At 35.5% G+C, this 22,609-nt stretch overlaps 1 long non-coding RNA gene and 1 pseudogene across 2 annotated transcripts in view; both read right to left on the minus strand.

Annotated features, from left to right (window-relative positions):
* Positions 1-359: 359 nt before the first annotated feature.
* LOC149259246 (pentatricopeptide repeat-containing protein At2g13600 pseudogene) lies at positions 360-2,812 on the minus strand (annotated as a pseudogene). The gene is made up of 2 exons (XR_016257372.1): positions 760-2,812; positions 360-572 (listed from the first exon to the last, which is right to left on the minus strand). The product of XR_016257372.1 is annotated as a pentatricopeptide repeat-containing protein At2g13600 pseudogene (transcript).
* Positions 2,813-12,977: 10,165 nt separating this feature from the next.
* Positions 12,978-22,609, minus strand: part of LOC149259247 (uncharacterized) — a 294,553-nt gene continuing 284,921 nt past the window's right edge. The window contains exon 3 of the long non-coding RNA XR_016247014.1: positions 12,978-13,295. This is a non-coding gene — a long non-coding RNA (uncharacterized LOC149259247). The remainder of the gene's footprint in view (positions 13,296-22,609) is intronic.

Genomic DNA, 22,609 nt, shown 5'->3' on the forward strand with positions numbered 1-22,609 from the left:
TCAGGAAATGTGATTTTCTCGATAAAAAGGCTTTAATTTTTCTCGCCACCAAAGCTATTGAGTTGTAAATCATCTCCATAAAAATGACTGTGATAGAAATTGTTGGAGCTGCAATCTACCTGACCATAGAAGTATTGTAAATTTTCAAATATTTTTTAAGTCTCTCCGTAAAACTAGAAAATAATAGAAACCTCTTTGAGCTCTAATCTGTCTCAGGGAGGAGGGGTCATTAATTTTCTGATATCCGTGGGTTATTAATTTTCTGATATCCGTAGGAACCACCAACAATCCTAGGATACACATCTTCTACACAAATAAATTGGTATTCTCTAAAATGTAGTTGACACCTCCTCTCCTCGTAAAAGAAACCAATACCTGTCAGCTTCAGATTTATTCAAAAGGGTTTGGGAAAATTTACAACCTCCTTCTTTAAACAATTTTCTAAAATGTAGTTAACATCTCCTCTCCTCGTAAGAGAAACCAATACCTGGATAAATTTATGACCCCCTTCCATACACAGCCAAAATGATGATATCCCTGGATGATATAAGGTCCAAGGCTACATGGTCGATCTGGTCCAATAAACAGAACTAATTGAATGCTACCATCATGCAAAGAGGAAATACACCGACGATCTTTTATAGCTTGCTTCAAATAACAACATCAATAATTTTCCCAAGAAAACTATCCACCCTTGAAATGATGGTAATAATTGGCATCCGTTATAGCAATTTGTTGTGCAAAAAGTAGAGAACTCACTTGCCCAATAGCTGTCACTGATGCTCATAGATTTTGAAGGGATATAAGTACGAGCCAGCCAATCACAGTTGCTAGCTGTCCCTTCTGGTGGAAAAGAATTTGTTCGTTATCAACACCATTCCATGCAAATCTCAGAACATACCATGCCATCTTCATCCCCAAGGCAGCTATCCAGCTTTGTTTAGCCTTTTTGTATTGCATTTTGAAGTTTTGCATCTATTCCATCTCCTACAAAGAAAGCATGTACCTGATTGTTGACCTCAATCCAACTGCATCCAGGTGTCTTTTTAAGGCCCCTATCTTTCATCATTTTCCGCAACTTTGCAATGTCACTCCACCTGCCAGCTGCAGCATAGATGTTCGAAAGAAGCACGTAAGGTGCAGTATTCTGAGGATCCAATTCAGATATGTGTTCTGCCGCGCATTCTGCAAGCTCTATATTATTATGCAGTCTACAGGCACCGAGCAAACAAATCCACAAGACAGCGTCGGGTTTTAAGGGCATTCCATTGATAAAGTCAAGGGCTTCATCCAAATGCCCAGCACGTCCAAGAAGATCAACCATACATCTATAGTGCTCCAAAATAGGCAAGATGTTGTACTTTTTAATCATCTGATTGAAATACCCATAGCCTTCATCCACCAGACCTGCACGGCTACAAGCAGTCAGAACACCAACGAACGTGATATGGTCTGGCATCATGCCATCTTCTATCATCTGCTCAAAGAGTACAAGGGCTTCCCTGCCAAAGCCATGCATGGCGTATGCCACAATCATGGTCGTCCAAGACACAACATTTCGTTGAGGCATTTCCTCAAACACTTCACGTGCCTTCTTTATGCAACCGCATTTTGCATACATGTCTACTACGGCATTCGCGATACGAACATGAGACTGAAACCCATATCGCATTATCTTTTCGTGAATTTGCATACCCTGTTCCAGAACAGCCAAATTGGCACAAACCGGGAGAATACCCACAAAGGTATTCGAGTTTGGCTTTACACCTGCTGATTGCATTTGTTCAAAAAGCTTCAGGGCCTCTGTGCCGCGATCGTGATGCGCAAGCCCTGAAATCATGGCATTCCATGAGACCACAGTTCGATGAGGCATCTCATTGAAGAGTTTCAGTGCTTCCTCTAGAAGTCCATTCTGCGCATATCCTGCAACCATTCCTGTCCATGAGAACGCGTCTCTTTCAGGCATTTGCTTAAAGAGCTTCAGGGCTTCATCCACAAGTCCATTCTGTGCATATCCTGTGATCATGGCGTTCCATGACACAATATCTGGTTGATGCATTTTGTCAAACAATTCACGCGCCTTCTCTATACTCCCACATTTTGCATACATATCTACAAGGGCAGTGGCCACCACCGCATCAGACTCAAACCCACTTCTTGTTATTTGCCGATGAATCTCTACCCCCTGTTCCAGAGATGCCATGCTGGCACATGTTAAGAGAACGCTGGAAAAGGTGAACTGATTGGGTTGAATGCCTGTTTTTGGCATCTCATGGAAGAGCGACCATGCCTCCTCCGGGGGTCCATGGCGCGAGTAAGCCGCAATCATGACAGTCCAAGAACAAACATCTCGCTCGGGCATTCGATCAAAAACTCTGCGAGCGTGCTCCAGATTCCCGCACTTGACATACAAGTTGAGAAGCGTGTTGCCAAGAAGCTTGTTTGCATTAAATCCCCTCTTGTCGATGTGGGCGTGGACGAGCGTACCGTCTTGTAAAGCTTTGTTCTGAATGCAGGCCTTCAAAAGGGAGACGTAGGCATAAGAGTCTGCACGGTCTTGTGTAGCATTCAAAGTGTAGAGCGCCTCCCTCAAACGGCCGTCTTTACACAGGTGTTTAAATGTTGTGGCATTTCTACTTGCTGTCATCGTATTGTAAACTGAGGAAGTAAACAACACCATTGATTTACGCAGAACATGTTATATGATGTTTTGATGGACGTCACAGATCATTTTTACCGGAGTGAGGCAAATCAGGGTTCTTTCAGCAATTTTCAAACCCTTACCAAACCCTCAGTTTTATAAATGTCTCGCTCGTCAAGGTGACGAGGTAAGTTTGACTTATTTGATTTTTACAATATTATAGTGGAGTTGTTTTTAGTGTGATTTTTATTTATTGGAATTGTTTTTAGTGTGATTTTTTTGAATCCGTCACATAAAATAAAATTTTAATTGTTATTATTTAAACTAATTTTTTTATTATATATTAGTTTATCAATTTAAAAAATTTTAAACTCTTATGGTAAAGGGATTACTTACCAAGTTTGTCATTTCAATAATCCTATTTAATCATATAATTTGATTGGAAAGAATAAATATCTGGCGTCTTTACAATGTGTAATTAGTCCTGCAATTTGATTGGTATGCGTTTCCTTTGTTAAGGATGATGATACAGATAGTTTATATTGGAGCAGGGGCAGTTTAATCATAAGTGGTTTTTTATTTTTATTTTCGAAATGTCATTTTAAAATTCTCATCAGGTTAGATGTTAAAAAAAAAAAAAAAAACTTAAGACATTTAATTTAAATTAATTAAAAAAATAAGAATTTTTTTTTTAAAATTTAAATCAATTTAAAATATTGAAAAAATAATCGGAAATTTATTATAATTGAAATAGACATCACTCGATATAATGTAATGAATGCTAAGTGGACTATTAAAAAATCATGAGAAATTAGTCAGTTACGACTATCTCTCATGGAAATGATCATAGATGAATGACTTACTTAACGGGGTTGAATCCAAAAAATGATATCCAACAAAAAGATATTACAAAAAATATTGAAATTTTTTAACAATTACGTTAAATTCCATCTTTACTTTAGTTTACTGCAAGTATGCACTATGTTTTTATTATATAACCTGACATTACATATTAGATTTTGCATTGGTTAGGTATACAATAGCTTGACTTTATATATTAAATTTTATTATTATTTAATAATATTTAAATTCATTTTTTTTAAATATGATTGGTTAAGAATTACTTTAAATTCTATCTTTACCTTAGTTTATTGCATGGATGCACTATGTTTTTATTATATAACCTCATATTAGGTTTTGCATTGATTTTAACTAAAAATTTTGTAGGTATATGATAGTTTCATTTTATATATTAAATTTTATTATTATTTAATAATATTTAAATTCATTTTTTTTAAATATGATTGATTTGCATTGTTCACATTTTATTTTATAATTATGACATATTACTTGGATGATATTGCAATTATATTGAGTTGAGAGACTTATTCTACGGTCCAATATGATATGTAAGGATGTCTATTCGTCAATTTGTATGTACTAGATTTTTAATATATATAAAAGCCAGCCATAATATGTAAGGATGTCTATGCGTGAATTTGTATGTACTAGACTTGTAATATATATAAAAGCCAAAGTAAAATGTCTATCTATCATCAAAATTGGAATTTATTTAAGATAAATCGACACTGATTAATTACCCATAATAGTTCCTCCAAACTAATTAGTACATCTAAAACTCTCTTCACAACCATCTGACAAACGTCTGTTGTTTACTTGTTTGTTGCTTACTTTTCAATGCAAACCCTCATACTTTCGATCCGACATGGAACTTTTTCTCTACTATTTCTTGCATGCAATGTTGAAGGAATTATTTAAATCGTTGGTTTATTTGATATAAAGATTGGATCTACATTTTACATTTAATTAACCTACTGTGTCATTAAAAAAGGAAGGTATTATATTAATTATCAACTCTTGAATTACCCTCCAAGAATATTTAATTAACTAATTGTTTATGAGAATCAGATCTAAATTTTACGTGTGCTTTAATAACCCACACGTAATTATTGAAGAACAAAATTATTGCATTAACTATCAACTTTTCTCGACTTGCTCTCCTATCTAGCTTTAATAATGTCGTAGTCTAAAGAGATTGTTTTTTTCCGCTATGAAAATTTCTGTTGTAATCTAAAGGATTTTTGTAAATTCAAGTGACAATTGTTAAATTTCAAAATTTCAAAAACGTTATTCAAACACTGCTTCTATAAGATTTTTTGCAATTTTTTTGCTCAAATTCCAACCATTTTTGATGGTCGAGTCAATTCACTTTTGTTTGTCGAAACAATTCCTCGATCTCCCTAGACAAATCCTTTAATAATCATTACCAAATTCACTTTTGGTCGTCAAGACAATTCCTCACTTTTGGTCTTTGAAACTATTCCTCGGCCTCCCTAAACAATTCCTTTGATAATCATTACCTTTGACTGTCCAGAGAATTCACTTTTGATAGTTGAGACAGTTCCTTTGCCTCCGTAAACAACTACTTTAATAATCATTACCTTCACTTTTCCAAACAATTCCTCCGCCTTGGTAAACAACTACTTTAATAATCATTACCTTCACTCGCGGAAAAAAAAGAAAGAGTCAAATTAATAGACACATCCATTTTCCTTATGTGCTCCTTGTGATGGAGGAAATCGCATGGATATGGCTAATAAATCATCCCATACATTGTTTCCCATGTTTTGGGGGAATTCACCATGATAGTGTTAGCTTTCTTCCTTCGATAAATATATATTTGTAAATTTATGAATATTAATAATATTATTTTTTATTAAACACCCTAAAATTATAATAATTTGATGAATATTTATTTCATGTTAATAATAAATATTATATACAATTTAGATTTATAAATACATTTGTCTAAATAAAAATATTTGGTAGCCAAAAAAACATTAATAATGTGTACAATCTGTATTTAAAATTTTTCATATTTTAGAGTGCTTTAAAATTAGATAAATTTAATTATTATTATTAATTTCAGGGAAAATTTATAATTTTATCTAATAAATCATAATTAACACACACAAAAATTGTTTGAAAACTTTTCATTTTTCTTTGAGAAAATTGATAATAACATTTGTTTTGGATGAGAAAATATAATTCATTAAGATTTTAAAACATTACGAAAAGGTAGTGTTATTCTTAGTATTTTAATTTAATACTAAGTACTAGTTAACTACGTAGCACTTATATAATAATAATAATATTAATTTCTTTTGTGTTAAGATAAAAGTTAATGATGATCCATAATCTTTTTACAATAAAAATATTAAATATCATATATGATTCTCTCCAAATTGTTGAATTTGAATGGTAGAGTTGACTAGTGCTTTATAAACCAATATAGAGGAGATATGTAGGCATTGGATGTTAGACGTTACATATTAAATGTAATATATATATATATATATATATATATATATATATTTTATAATTTTATTGTAAGTTTTTTTAATTAATAAAATTACAAAGATTTTTTTGAAATAAAAGAAAATCATAATTTACATATCACATTAAAATATATAACATATAAATAATAGTTATAAATTAATATCCGTTTTACCATATAAATTAAAATAATTACTTACAATACTATAGTTTATCATGCTCAAAAACCATAACTCATTTCAAAATCAAAATATTTTATAAATATTTTATTTTAATTTAATTTTATAATATTTTTTAAATTAAAACTTAATGCTTACAATAAACTTACTATATAACGAAATTCTTAACCATGGATATTCACCCAATTTATTTTATAATGGATATTACTAACTTGTAAATTTCAAAATCAAAATATTTTATTTCAATTTAATTTTATAACTTTTTTAAAATTAAATTTAATGGTTCCAATAAACGTACAATATAACAATATTATTAATATCAGAATTTAGACTTCTGTGATCTATATCTTGATCATAGTAAATTTTCCGAAGAAGATCACATTAAATACTCATGGTTCATTATGAGGACAAGAAGATGGAGAATTAGATCATGACATCAGATTAACACATTAAATACCCATGGTTCATCATCAGGACAAAATGGAAAATTAAATAGGGATAACAATGTAGAGAACTAATTTTTGAATGTCAGAATCTAACCATTCTTAACCATGGATATTCACCCAATTTATTTTAGAATGGATATTACTAACTTGTAAATTTCAAAATCAAAATATTTTATTTCAATTTTATTTTATAACTTTTTTAAAATTAAAGTTAATGCTTCCAATAAACTTACAATATAACAATATTATTAATATCAAAATTTAGACTTCTGTGATCTATATCTTGATCACAATAAATTGTCCGAAGAAGATCACATTAAATACTCATGGTTCATCATGAGGACAAGAAGATGAAGAATTAGATCATGACATTAGATTAACACATTAAATACCCATGGTTCATCATCAGGACAAAATGGAAAATTAAATAGGGATAACAATGTAGAGAATTAATTTTTGAATGTCAGAATCTAACCATTAGTTTTGACAAGAAATTGCTATTTATTAATAAAGAATATTTAATTATAATTCCTGAATTAAATAAAAATATCTAAAATTAAATATATTAAATTTTTTGGTCATACTTAAATAATACATTAAGTTCAAAATTAGATAAACTAAGGTCAAGTAAATATTTAATTTTGAATAAATATTTAATTGGATAAACTAAGGTCAAATAAATAAGTAGATATCTAGTGGCTTAATAAATAGGTATATTTGCACTAAATAAATAATTTTTTTGCTAACTAAATAAATATTTTATTTATTTATTCAAGTTTTGAATAAAAATAAATATGATTAGACTAAACAAATCTATAAATAAATATTAAGATTTGAAACACATAAATATAAAAATATTGGTTTTGACTAAATAAATACATATTTCATTTAGTTTTGAGTAAATGAAAGTAAATGAATAAATATTTAGTTTTGACTAAATATTTTATTTAGTTTTTGACTAAAAAGTAAATAAATATAAAAAAGTTAAAGAACTAATAAAAGTAAATATATTAAGCAAATAAGAATTATTAAAAGAATTTATGAATACATATATAGAAAAAGAGGTCAAAAGAAAAATAAATCAAGATTAAAGGAAAAGACCAACAATAATAGGTTTTAAAGGAAAGGAGGTCAAAAGAATAACAAGTTAAGAGAGGGGAATACTCTGAATAACTAAAAAGAATAAGAAGTTAAGAGAGGGGAATACTCTGAATAACTAAATGGCCACAAATTTTTTTAAAAGAAAGAAGATCAAAAGAATAAGAAGTTAAGAGGGGAATACTACGAATCACTAAATGGCTACTAAAAGAAAATAATAAAAAAATTTAAAACTCAAAGTATAAAAATATAAAAATAAAATAACTAAAAAATGATGAAAACTAAAATTAATTAATAAACTAAATTAAGAAAAGAATGAAAACTAAAATTAATTAATAAACTAAATTAAGAAAAGAAAGAGATAGAATATAGAAAAATAATAAGAATATAAATAGAATTCGATAAATAAATAAGTAAAAAAATAAATATATAAATACTTAAAGATAAATATAGAATTATCAAGAGGAAAGCGAAGAGACCAAACAACTACTAATTTTCTAGCCATCGTCTCTATTTAGATGACTTAGTCTCCTTTCAATCTCTATGGCCTCCCTAAACTTTCAGTGATCAAAATGATTAATCTTAGTAATGGACCAATAAATTAGACATAAATTAAGGCCCATCTGGCCTTTCTTAGTCATCTTATAAATAGAATTTGATAAATAAATAAGTAAAAAATTAAATATATAAATACTTAAAGATATATATAGAATCATCAAGAGGAAAGCGCATAGACCAAACAACTACTAATTTTTTAGCCATCATCTCTGTTTAGATATCTTAGTCTCCTTTCAATCTCTATGGCCTCCCTAAACTTTCGGTGATCAAAATGATTAATCCTAGTGATAAACCAATAAATTAGACATAAATTAAGGCCCATCTAGCCTTTCTTAGGCACTTGAACACTATATTAAACCTCTACTTCTACGCTTAATAATGTTTTCTAGCTTTAATATGATCATTATGAAGGCTTAGAAATGATTTCATATTTGTGCCCAATATTATTTATTTTTGTAGAATATTGGGCAGATTATGAAGATTTGGAGGATGAGATAATTTAGGGACTTGCTCCCTATTACAGGAGGATCAATATTGGATAATAAATCAACAAGATATTATGAAATAATTGCTCAAATTTTGGAGCTCCAATGATTGAGAAGATCTATGAATGTGTTCCATGTCATTTAATTCAGATTCTTAGTGTTGGGAACTAGATCCACTATTTGAGGGATTTTGGAGGCGAAAACTTCCTCCTTTCAAGGAGAATGTTTCCTCATCATTTTTTATAAGTATCAATTCGAATTTGCCTCTAGAGGTGAGTTTTTCTTAGTCTTCTTGTGGAGAAAACTTGTATTTTTGCAGTTCCACTTTCATTTCTAGTAGGGATGTACTTATATTGATTCAAATAATGAAGAGTGGTGTCATTTTTAGTTTCTAAAGCTTGGTATCCTTCATAAGACTAAGTATTCTTGGGCTTGGCCATCCCAAGAACCTCAAAACCCTTTTGTATAATTTACTTTTCTTTTTTTCATTTCTTATTCACATGCATCTGTGTTCTTGTTTTTCCTATTTCTGCATTTAGTATTGATGATTTCTTTTTGTAGGATTGGGTTAAATGGTTGAAGTGAGTTTTTTTGCAAGATCACAAACATGATTTCATCCTTGAAACAATTATGAAAGGTCACAGTAATCATTGAACTACTTGAATTAGTTTGCTTATTCACAAATCTAAAATATTCTGGAACTCCCTTGTAGCAAATAGTAGTAATTATCTGTTATTTTTTAGAACATACTAATGAGCTTCATTTGAGTTTATTTCATCTGAATTAGATCATAAAAACATTCAAGTTAATAACAAAATTTACCCCATTTCATTTGCACTTGATTAGATTATGCATTTGATAAATTAACTAACTCATTAGTTCTCGAATTTCTAGATTTTAGACTAATAATTTTCCGATATTTTTTAGCACGTGTTAACATGGGTATTTTTGAGTGATTTCACTTAGAATGGAGACCTAAAACATCCTATTCAATAACAAAATTTGCCCCATCCCATTTGGATTTGATTTACTTGATCATTCAGTGAATTATATCTTCTTGTAGCAAACCTATAACTTCCTGTGGCAAACATTGTAACTTCCTGTAGCACTCATTTAGCATGTGTAAAATTGACTAGATTTTCTCAAAATGTTTGGTTTTTGTCTCCTAGGTTTGAATCATAAACCCTTGGATATAAATCCATTTTTGAGGAAGAACAAAACACCAATTAGGATATGCCTTTTTAAAAAGTAGATTAGGCCTATTTATTTGAATTCATGATCTTAGGATTTCAATCATAAATTGTTGTTCTTGCCTAGGATTAATTTATTTTCAATCTAACATTTCCATTTATGCAATTTGTTTAGGATTTGATTTCATTACATTCACTCCATTATATCATGACAACAAAATAATGACACATTGTATGTTGCACATATAGTGTTGGTACCTCCTAAGTTTGTACAAACCCGAGGTTGATAATTAAAGTTGGTAGCCTTGAGAGTTGCAATATTGAGGCTCATCGCTTAGCAATGACCTGGGCCTCTTCAATGCATATCTGATGTTTCGTATTTTCCGCATGTTCTGTTAAAACTGAGGAGTGGGTTCTCTCATGTTTGATGTTAGTTGTGTGCTCTTGAATTCTTTGATTAGTTGAGCGGTCAGTTTCACCAATGTAGGGGGTCCCGCAAGAACATCAGATTACATAAATACCTTTCATATTCTTCGGGTCCACTGGGTCTTTTGCAATATTAACAAGAATTTCAGGCTGAATTTCATGGTGCATACTCCTTTTACAAAGAAAAAGATCCCTAACACCAGTGGTGCCAGAAAGTTACCCTCCAACTCCTATAAATCTGAAAAGTTTAGACCACATCAACTGAAAGAATAGTGGACAACAATAGGCATACTTAACCATTTGATTGTTCGCTGATTTTGGGAGTCCAGGATGAACAAATTCATTCTGTGATAGATTAATGTAATATGTCGAAGTATATTGATGTAATATGTCGAAGTATAATTTTTCCAGAAACCGTTTTAATAAAAAATTAACCATAAATTCCTCCAGACAATAATAGAGCAAGCACCATGAAATTACGACAAATGAAATAGATTTACATCATGGAATTTAGAAACACATAAGAAATACTACAAATCAACTTTATTAACAATGATATAATAAATCAATGCAATAGCTAGAATTCGCTGAGGGAAAGACGACCACTAGATAATCTTCTACAATCTTAACCTAGCCTCCAAAATATTATAAATGACAATGATGCCCAGATTGAGAATCTAGATGATCCTCACTCCAACTTCAAATCTACTACATATATGATCCCTAGTTGTTGTTGAAGCTATGTAAAACTTTTGGATGGAATCTCCTCAAGGGTGTTGGGTTTTTGTCCAACACAAATTAGTAAACCTGAGGGATTCTATGTTAGGGCTTAGTTGGACCTAGAAACTTCATTCCCCAACCCTCACTACAACAATGATCAACAAAACCATGATATCCCCAAATGGCTTGCTTCTCCTCCTTTTATAAATTTGATGGATCCTTCTAGAAGCCCTTATTTTCTTATTGGTTTTTTTCTCCATTTAATTCTTTTACATTATTTTATTTAATTAAGTGACTAATTAAAGTCATTTTTTAATGCAGGAAAATGGTAAATTAGTCACCATCATTTCTCTGGCTACTAAAATCCACTTTTCGCCATCCCATCCTATATAAATTTTTGTTTCGGTTCCAACACGCTATTACACTAAAGTGTTTTGTCAAATATACCTCTCAGAATAACACTTTAAACGTAATTAATTTAAACAAACTCAATAATAACCCTATTTTACGAAAATTATTGGAATGCAACAAAACCAAAAGTGAATTGTGCAAACATGATCCCGATGATGAAATATGCCAAGCGAACGCCATTGGACCCCATAAAACTCCTCAAAACCCCTCAAGGACCCCTGATGATGTAATCTTGCTCCTATGACTGACCCATCACGTACTTTGGAAATCCATCCTCGTTGTGCTATTGAGGAAATTGAAACTGGGGATGTTACAAATCCTCCCACTCCAATATTGCTCGCCCTCAAGCAATTCGTATCTGCATACTACATATGCATTTGCATGTTGATACTAGGATCCTATATGCACCATTGGGCCACATCAGATCTTCGTGCTAAACATATATAAATGGATCTATCGATACTTAGATCCCAAAACAACGTAAACTTTGAAATGAGAACTGATACAATTACCCGTTTTTTTTAAGTAATAAAAAAATCAACCAATTTTGAGAAGTGTTGATTCACACACACACATATAAGCATAGTTTTTGACACTTTAAATTTTATTATGTACATTATTTTTAAAATGTTGTGATTTTTATGTTGATTATAAAAAGTATTGATGCAGCGTCGAGCCCTTTTTTTAGAAGACCTATTTTTTTACTTTAAATTTTCTAATCTATTAAATGTGAATAATTATTTTCTAAATTTAACAATTTTTTAAGTAGTCGTCGTCTTCATTTTTTTTTAAAGACTTTTTTTTTTACTTTAAATTTTCTAATGTATTAAATGTGAATAATTATTTTCTAAATTTAACAATTTTTGAAGTAGTTGTCTTCATATTTTTTTGTTTTTCTTTTCATTTTTTTTAGTGGGATCTTTATTTTTTTGCATAGTTAAAAAAAAAAAAAAAAAAAAAATCGATATTTTAAAGTTTCCATCTTCTATATACTTGTATATCGTTAATTAATATTTCAATGCACATCAAATAATTGTTTCTAAAAAAAATATTTTTTAATAATTGACATAAAAATACACATTTTGAATAAATTTAACAAAAAAATTACACATTTTGAGACTTTTTTTTTGCTAAAAATGACATGTCAAATAAACAAATTTTATAGGAAAAAATTAACAAAAAATGGCTAAATAATAACATTTTTATGAATTTCATGTCAAAAAATAATAATAATTACAGTTTTTTTTCCAAAAAATAATAATTCACATAAAAGTTAAAATGAAAATCACATGATACAAATATTAAACATATAACAACAATAACTGAATATTTATTCTTCTCATAAAATGTCAAAGTCAAAACATTACAAATATAACTAATTAATAGTTATAAAAATTGAGCTTCTTTTCCAAACATAACTTAAATTTAATCAATAATATCACGTAATCCATACTCTTCATCTTCTAGGTTTCATCATTGTCTTCTTCCATAATATTTTTTGATTCACTTTGCTCATTTTCCTCTTCTGATGGATCTTTGATGTCTGTGAATCTCTTAATGTATGCCTTTCCAATCATTCCATCAAATGGTGGTTGAGGTTTCTTTGTCTTTTTTGCCACACGTGATTCCTTAAAATACTCTTTCCTCAAACCAACTTTTTGCATTGCATTTGGAAGAAATTGACTCAATATTAATTCTTTGTTGAATAAATTTGCATTGTATTGGGCCTTTTTCAATGGAAATACAATTTCTTCCTTTTTGTAGGCGGCATGTTCGTGTTGTACCTAATCATCAAGTACAAAAGAAATAATGAGGTAAATTAGTATAATCACCTAAAAATTTAAAAAGAAGATATTGAAATTCAATTTTATATAATAAAATTCCTGCGCCTGAGACTAAACCCAAAACCCAATCTCCTTTATTTGAACATAAATCTATAAGATACTTAATCAATGACTGTGGTTTTTTATAAATGTTAACTATCTCTCATTTTGCTTCTTTATCTTCATATGTTAGTTTTTTTACAACAACATCATAAATCAGTACTTGGCTATGACTCTTTCCGTCTACCCAATTAAGAAGCACATACTTATATCTATCATCTTTTGTCCAACTTTCAACATGGATGAACTCACAATCACTTATAATTGGTTGATCTTCGTGGTTAATAAGATTTGACTTTTGCCTGTAACATGAAATAGTAAAAGTTCAATTAACTTGTACATAAATGATTTTTTTAACATTAATCAAACATACAATTTCAACGTCTTACCATGTAAGCTGCATCCTTGAGTTTGTTTTTCCCTTGAAGCTTGTCAATAAAATTGCAAATTCTGTGTTTGAATGAAATGTAACAAATCTCCATAATGGTGATGTTGTGAGTTCTACAAATCCCACAACCACTTTACTAAGAGCTTGATAAGTATAAGGGTCACTATCATACTTAATGTTTGAGATATTAAAACCATAAGGAATATCTACAATAACTAAGGAATAATCCCTTTTAGGTATGAGTTTTCCAATGTCTTCACAATCACCTTGTATTATTTGATATTAAATAGTCTCGAGCCCATTCCAAATGAAATGAGTAAGACTAGGATCAAGTTCAACATTACTAAGACATTGCTTTCTCAATTTTTCCGTCTTAATTTTTTCAATAAAACTTCTAAAACTATCTGGTGCTCTATGTGCATCTTTCTTGAGCTTTAATGAAATAAACAAATATATGTATAAGTTATAAAATAAAAAAACTATACACATGAATAAAAATGAATGTATAAATCAATATACGTTTTTAAATGCAACATAAAAATCTTTTAGCGTTGATGTAGAACTTGAATCTGGGTAGTTGCGTACAACATCATCCCAACTATACATTCAACAATTTAACCATTTGTTTTTGTATTCTCATATAAACCACTCTCGACGCTTGATGTGTTGCGGGCAGTTACACTCACGGTCGGGCGTGCCCACAACGGCTCCCTAGTAGGTAGGGGACGTCAATTATGAGAATCAACCCTTGATAGGCCAAGGGGACGATTCTCAATCGACCCCCCTGCCAAGGACCGATTCTCATAATCGACCACATGGCAGGCAGGGGTCGATTCCGAGAATCGGCCCTCTGTCTTGTTGGGGGCAAGGGCTGACTCCGAAGATCAGTCCCTTGGCGGGCAGGGGGCCGTTGTGCCCCAGAAGGGCGCGCCTGGTCGTGGGCGTGCCTACCTGCAACACAGCGAGTGTGCACGCCGACATGCTTACTGTGTCACAGGCATGCAACTTGCACGACCATTGTGCCGCGTGCATGTATGCCTACCCAAGGCACACACACAACTCCATTGTTGTCTCTTGGTCTAGTTTATACCTTGTAGTGTTCCCCTCTCCAAGCCCTGCTAGGTTTTGCAGCAGTGTTGTAGTAGCTGCAACCACCCTCCAAAAATTTTCCTTAGCTTCGTTTTAGAGCCTCCCTACCAACCATCCTCAGAAGCATGTCTTGCACTGTCAAGTACATGAGTTTTGGTGGTTTTCTAGTAGATTTCCAGCCTGTGCATGATAGCTTGCTTCACTCCCCTCACATATTGTTTCTCCGGACTTGATCCAGTTGCAGGCTAAGCAGCTTCCTCAAGAAATTGTGCAATTCTGGAGGGGAACCAGTCTTCCCTCCAAAAATTGCGCAATCCTGAATGGCAGCCTGTTGGGCTCAGAAACTGCGCAATCCTACCTGTCAACCTTCCCAGAGAAAATTGCGCAATATGGCCTAGCGGGACTGCTCATCCCAAAAATTAGCAATCTTGGGCAGCAGTCAGCTGCTCAACAGAGAAATTGTGCAATCCCTCTGGGTAGCTGCTGGAGCTTACATGAAAAGATCCTTTTAGAATCTTTCCTCCAAGTGTCGCTTTTTCCTAGATTTGTGGCATGTGCGTCATGAGCCTCAAACTTATTTATTCGACATTTCAGAGATCACTTATTCACATCGATCTTGGAGCTCTGATATCCCATAGCACATCCAAGAGTCTTCGACACATCCAGCTCAGCTATTTTCAGGTAAGTCCTCTTAACTTGTCTTTTGCAACATTTCTGTCGCCTTTTGTGTTTTGGTTTGTGTGAGTGTTGTCTGCTGGATTTATGTGAACACTTGTTGTCGTTTGCATGCATATTAACTTGTACTAGCACCGTTTCATTTTTTGTTAGTATCTCACTGTTGTCGCATGCATGACACTGTTTTGCACGAATGGTCACCGATTTGACGACTCGCTTCACACACATGCATGTTGTTCCATTTTCTGAATCTTGCATTCACTATTTGCATGCACAATCATTCACTCCTGCTTACACTCAGTATCGCCATGCATTCACATTCACATTTGCTTTCAGTTGCCCGTCGGCAAGTCTGGGCAACCTTGGCCCGGACTCTGCCTCACCAAGACAACATTGTGCAATCCTGAGAGGGAAGGCTCTGCCTTCCTCCTAGAAAATGCACATTTCTTCCTAGTGACTATCCTCCAGTCTTGCATTGCGCAATTCTGAGAGGCAGTGACTGTTGGCCCAGAAAATTGCGCAATGCAGTCACTGGGCCTACAACCATTGCCAGCAGGAATTGTGCATTGCACAATCCCAGCAGCCAGCAAGCCAGTTTGGATTGCGCATTGCGCAATTCCTGCAGCCAGCCAGCCTCCCAACAGTCCATACTGCCTTTTGCGCAGTTCTGGCAGCCAGTCTCTCGGCCTACCAAGAAAAATTGTGCAATTATTGCTAGTCAATCCCCAGGTATGTGGCATATCATTCCTCAAGTTTGCTTTGGTTTTAGCTGACGGATTTCTTGCCATGCATGTCGTCATGTCTCCATATCTAGGAGGTGTTCGTCCACCTCTTAGCAGGCTTAGGATCAATGGCCTCTAAGAGTGAAGGATCAATGGCCTTCAAGTTTGTCAATTTATGAAGACACCAAGCTGATTGTAGACAAGAACATCAAGATGAAATAGCAAGAGTTCAATGATGCATTTGCAGGCACATTTGGGGAAAACTTCGAATACCTCCAAGTCTATGTGAACATTCATAAGTCCGGCTTGTACCGGATTGCATGTAGGTATCCCATGTTCCCATGCGCAGACATAATACATTGGATCGTCTCCCACACTGATCTCGAGACAATGACATTGAGCAGTGTCAGCGGAACGAAGATTGCTACCTTTAGAGCACAGTATTATGAACATATGTACCATATGTCGAAGCCCCTGGTCACCATGGAGGCACCCTTCAGCATACCCAATAGCAATGCCAACTCTAGGGATATCTTGAAGAATTGGGTGAAGGAGCCGGCCAAATTCAGGATGACACCCAACCAGATCTACAAGACGAAGATACTGCCGAAGGCGTATCAATACTTGGTCATTTTTCATGTCACTTGTATGGCCAAGAGAGCACGGAAACCTTTACACAGAGTTGGGTGATCGCATTGGACCAACTGTCTAGTGAAGGCAAAGCATGCAATTGGTCCGACATGTTGGCTCACAGGCTAAAGGAACATGTAACAAGAGCTCGACATCCGCCCAAAGGTCAGCAAGCAGAAATCTACATGTCCACTTAGATCTTGGATGCAATCTGTGTCTGTCAGGAGTTCTCGAGCTTGAAATGGGCATGGAAACGGAGATCTCTGTGAACACTTATTGTAAAATGTTGCCCGAATGCAGCTTTAGAGGAGTTGAACAGGATCCACCCTGCATGTCGAAGGCAACAACGGAGGCACTGATCGATATAGCAGATTGGTATGCCTCACCGTTCGGCACCTTCATACGGATGTATAGCGCGGAGAAGCCTCTGCATGTTCTATCGAAGTTTTCCTTGGACAAGCTCGTCATGCAGGAAGTATCATACCACATCTCGGCAGGATTGTCAACTAGGTTGCATCAAAAGAAGAAGGCACCTTGGCTCGCTCTTCCGTTGCAGATTGGGTTATACGAGATACAAATTTCAAGCATGCGGATGTCGAAGCAGAGGAGATCAATAAATATCCATTTGACGCCTGAAGTTACATATGTATGACCCGCATTGTTTTGTAAAATATCACTGCACGAGAGTACAATTTCAGTGGATCCACGGGGCGTGTCATTGGGCGGAGGAAGACCCATGGAGATATTTTTACGACTTCTCCAGGCCCAATGAACCGGTCGGAATCATTGTGGAATGGTTAGCAAAGCAACGTAAAGCAGCTTCCCAGAGAGCACCACCAGCAGCAGCAGTAGAGGTAAACATACCAGCGCCCGACAAAGGCAAGAGGAAGATTGTTGACAGCATGGAGGAGGAATAAAGCTGCAAGTTCCGAGCAGACCCACTTGTGTAGAAAGCAGCTTTGGAAATAGAGGCGAAGAGGCAACAATGCTACAAGAGAAACGCGCAAAGGTAGAGATAAAAACAGAGAATGGAGGAAACAAAGGAGTTGCATGAATTGAAGGAGCAACTCTGGAAGGAACAGGAGCCGCACATACAACAGAATGAATCGCAGCAACAACAGGTACAACAGAGGGCGCAACATGTACAAACAGATGAAACTGCGCCCGTACAGTTAGTCGACTCATTCGACCAGTTGACACCAAGCAGACAGGGTGAACAACTGCAGGAGCAAGAATTTGCTCAAGAAATTGAACAAGCACTTGAGCACATGGATATGGATATGGAGCAATAGGAGTTAGAGCAAGACATCGACCTCATGCCTCACCACCAAGAGGTCGACCCACCAACTTCACCGAATCCGAAAGCGTAGTAAGTCCCAAGCGACCAAGGAGACATTGAAATCCTTGGAGACAATCTGGAGGGAGAGATGCACAACATCTCATTTGATGAGTCCCAACATAGAGTTGTGCAATCTCGTAGAGTGTCAACTTCGGATGATCACACATCTCTTGCGCAGTTTGAGGAACGAGTGATCGTGTCTGACGTGTGCAAGCATCCAACAACATTGGTTGATGCTACCAGAGCATATGCCAAAGCCACTAGCTCGAGTGTTCGCTTCCTGATAGCAGAGAACGAGCGAATGGCTAAAGATTTATAGACGACCAAGCAATGAGCAGAACTGGTTACAACATTCGCCCAAGAAGAGTTGAAGAAGCAATATTGGATGAAGTATTGTCCCTTGACACAGTGATGCGGGTCTTGTATTCCGATTTTGGTATCATGCATAAGGAAGTTGTCCATCTCAATGGTTGGTAGCAGCGATGTTTTAGGATATCACGTATCTTGTCAAACGTGCATGTCGTTGTTGATTACATGCAAACATGGACAATGAGATACAAGGGAGCCCCATTACACTTGCCCAAGATGATGAAGCCTAGAACAGTCGAGCTGAAGGCACGGATCCAGAGTTAGATTCGGAACTATGAAGATCTCCCGCAGCTCATCACTAGTCTACAGGCTTCCCATGCATGGGTAATTAGGAGTATGGATGTTGTTGTGGGCGCACATGCGATCCCATCTATTGGGACACTCACCCAGGCAAAGACAAAGGCACAAGTCCAACTGGAGATTAACTTGTACTTTGATGAGTTGATTCCCATAGCGACCAACCCAGACTTGGTGATAAGTGTAGACACCATGCATCAATATGTTGTTGGTCTAGCCACACTCAAGGAAACGATATGCATGTTATCAGATGAGTTGGATAGAGGAGCTCGAGCAGTGTACCCGGATGTTATGGAGGCAAGAGTTTGTTTCTAGAAAGATGTCATCTTAGAGTACACGGACACCATCACAGACTACAACACTTGGCATCAATTTGCTACTGTCGACCACCATGAAGTTGTTGAAGAGCTGGTCTTCCCACAGTTGTTCGATTCATAGTGATGTCTTGCATGGCTTGCTCAAGCCTATTTTGTCTCACATGGGTACATGTGCAGATTGTATGTAATGTCTTGTTAAGTGTAAGTTCAAGTGTCGATAGTTGGATGTAACAACCATAGAGTAGATGAAGAGTCATGAGGGTAGATGAACTGTCACAAAGGGGAATGTCAAGGGCCACCCCACCCTTTGCTATAAATAGTCCCTCATAACTCATTGTAGAGGCTTGGACAATATTGTAAGGAGCCTTGGCTTCTCCACTGTGCAGATCTAGTATATCTCTTTGGAGGAGCAAGCGGCAGTGACTGTAACGTTCCGCTGTCAGAACTAATGGTTGGTCATGGTTGTATTGTATATCTGGAACTTACATTTCTTAATATAACAGAGCCAACATGTTTCATGCATATGCTGTATTGTATTTCAACAATCTTGTTTAATCTAAATGATATATGTATTTGTTTGCTTATGCATGCATGTGTAGCTATTTTCTGTATATGTATGTATCAATCTTACTGAAATGTCTTGTTGGTTTAACCATCACTTTGGATTGCTAGCTTACTTGCCTTCCATGTTGTGATGCATCTTTGCTCGTGTGTTCCCTTCTTAACTACGTGCTTTCATAGGTTTCCAAGGGGCACACTCAACTCACCATCTGTGTGTCAGAACCGCTCATGCACCTTCCTTGACTCACTGCATATGGCACACCCTTGCTACCAACAGGGAAATCTTACTTTCCTGTGTGCGAAACTGCGGTCAAGGCGATACCGTATGACCCAGTGCTAGGACTCCTACACCAAACGGTCTGAGATCTAATTAAGACTTCTTACCGGGGAGATCCCCTGACATGTTGGCAGGTCCAACATCGTCAACATTTCTGGTGCTAGAAGGAGGGCCAGATGACAAGCTGTGTCCTCTCATCATGTTTTGAACCTTTGCACATCTATCATGGATTCTGTCACACTCACCCCTCCATGATGTTTTTCGCATGTCGAACCTCTCAACATTATGAGGGAGTTTCTTGATCTCTTGTCCTAATCCACATATGATGGTGAAGGCGAAGTGGCTTGTCCTGTCTTCTTACACGACTTCTTTGCCATGCTTGACAAGGAAGATGGATGTTCTGACGAAGAGGCCAGTCTGTTGCTTGCATACACACTTCGTGAATCCCCACTACGGTGGTGTTGCAGCCTACCAGTTGACAGCGTGCACTCACTCGAGCATTTTTGTGATCTCATTGAAGATACTTTCCATCATTTTGATCCAGAACATCTTGACCAAAAACGGTTACAAAAACAGAAGGCCCTGGATGAATCTCATATGGATTTTTGGAAACACTTATGTGTTTTGCAGTTTGAAGCTCTGAAAAGCCGGATGAAATTTCCTTATCTTTGGGATAGATTTGAGTACTATCTTAACAAATCAGTCCATTCCAAGAAGAAATTTGAGTCCAAGCCTCGCTCAACATACTTTAGTGATGGAGCCGCGCAATCACAGACGGATACGGTCACTGTCACGAGTGATTGTTCGTCGTCCCCTCATCAAACAACTCCACCATTGCAAAATGATGTGGGAGAATAGGAACACACATCTGTTCAACTGTCACATCCTCCCAACATCACTTCACCTTAATTTTTGTGCAGATTTGGTTGTGATTCCTTTGAGTTGTCATGTGCATTTTTTACCTCAACCTCCATATTTGTACTCGGATGATCCTCCAGATGATACTGTGTTGTGTTCTTCCATTCCAGACTCTACACTTGTTGTGAATGAGGATCAAGCCATTGACAGAGTTGGTGTTGCACAACCAACATGCGCTGCCATTCATGAAGAGTATGACTGGGAGCTTGAGCATCAACACTCGGCAAAGGATGACTCCCTTCTGTCTGAGCCTCCTCCGTTATTTCCTGACATTTTTGGTGAACCTGCCATCCTTGATTTCGCATGTGTATCTCCATCTACAGATGCACCCATTGTTTTTCATTCACGGGATAAACCAGATGTCAGTCCATCATCCGACAACGGAGAGGATAAACTATTCATTGAAAATCCACTTGACTTTTCATCTGCTTTTTCTGGAAACACAGAGGGTGAATTTGTCTTCTTCTCATCTACCCCTCTGTTTGATTCATCAGATCATGAGGATGCCAATGAAATCATTGATTTTGCTAATCATAGTTGTCGTGATCTATTTACTCTCGTATTCGATCATGATTATGATTCTATTGCAGTTGATTTTTCGAAGCCACCAGTTTATGATGATCTATCTGTCGACGAAGTAAAAACCCCCCAGACTGTCAAGGCACTTCAGTGCGAGCTAATGGTTATGTTAGGCCCTCGCTGTCTTAAGGTTGGTTTCACTTCCGATCAAGAAATTGTTGAAACACCCAAGGCTCCTCATCACTCATTTGTATGCATTAAATATTTCTCATACACAGATCATGTTTCCTCCACTCGAACTACACGATCCCATCGCTCATGCATTGGAGGAATCTCACATTGCAAGCACATGTGCACAACGCAAGTTGTCTTTGTTTCTTTCGTTTGCTTGCATGTCATAGTTAACAGTATGCGTGTGCTTCACAGCGGCACATAATGTCGCACAACACCATGACGAGTCCATAGATTGTATGTCATGCACTTGCACTCACTTATGTTCTGTGGACACATTGAAACTTGGAGTGTGTTTGTCTTCATTGTTATATCTTTCATGTTTGTTGGTTCGCGAACCATGCCTTCACCAACATGGGTCAACCAATGCACCGATGGCTGCATTGGAAGTATCACTTTACGTGATTAGGCCTATGCATTGTTAGCATAGGAGTAGGAGTAGTGTTTGCTTTTGGTTGTTTGCTTGCAGGCTTGTTTTCTTACTTACCTCACATGTTTGTTTGCTTACTTACCTCACATGTTTGTTTGCTTTCCTGTTTGTTTACTTACCCTTTTTGATTTCGCATTTACTTTTGCTTTTGCTTTGTTTTGTGCTTGTTTGCTTGTTTTGCACTCGTAGGTTAGTTTCGCATGACACTGTGCACGACTCTCGAAACCAACTGGGTAAAGTACAAGAGGCCTTGTGCAACTATCACTACTTGGTTATCTGTCATCCTACCTCTGTATGAAGAACTTGTTATCTTTAGTCCATGATATGTCGATGGAAAACACGTACTGTTCAAAGTGAACCTTGGTGAAAACACAACGCTTGTGCATTAACTAATGTCACCTACTCTAGTCGGTTGTTTTTGGGTTAACCCTTGGCATCTCAGTCAAGTAGAGT

Source organism: Pinus tabuliformis, chromosome 6, assembly GCF_031772625.1.
Source record: "Pinus tabuliformis cultivar Carrire ecotype Pingquan chromosome 6, CPIR1, whole genome shotgun sequence".
Classification (NCBI taxonomy): Eukaryota; Viridiplantae; Streptophyta; class Pinopsida; order Pinales; family Pinaceae; genus Pinus; species Pinus tabuliformis.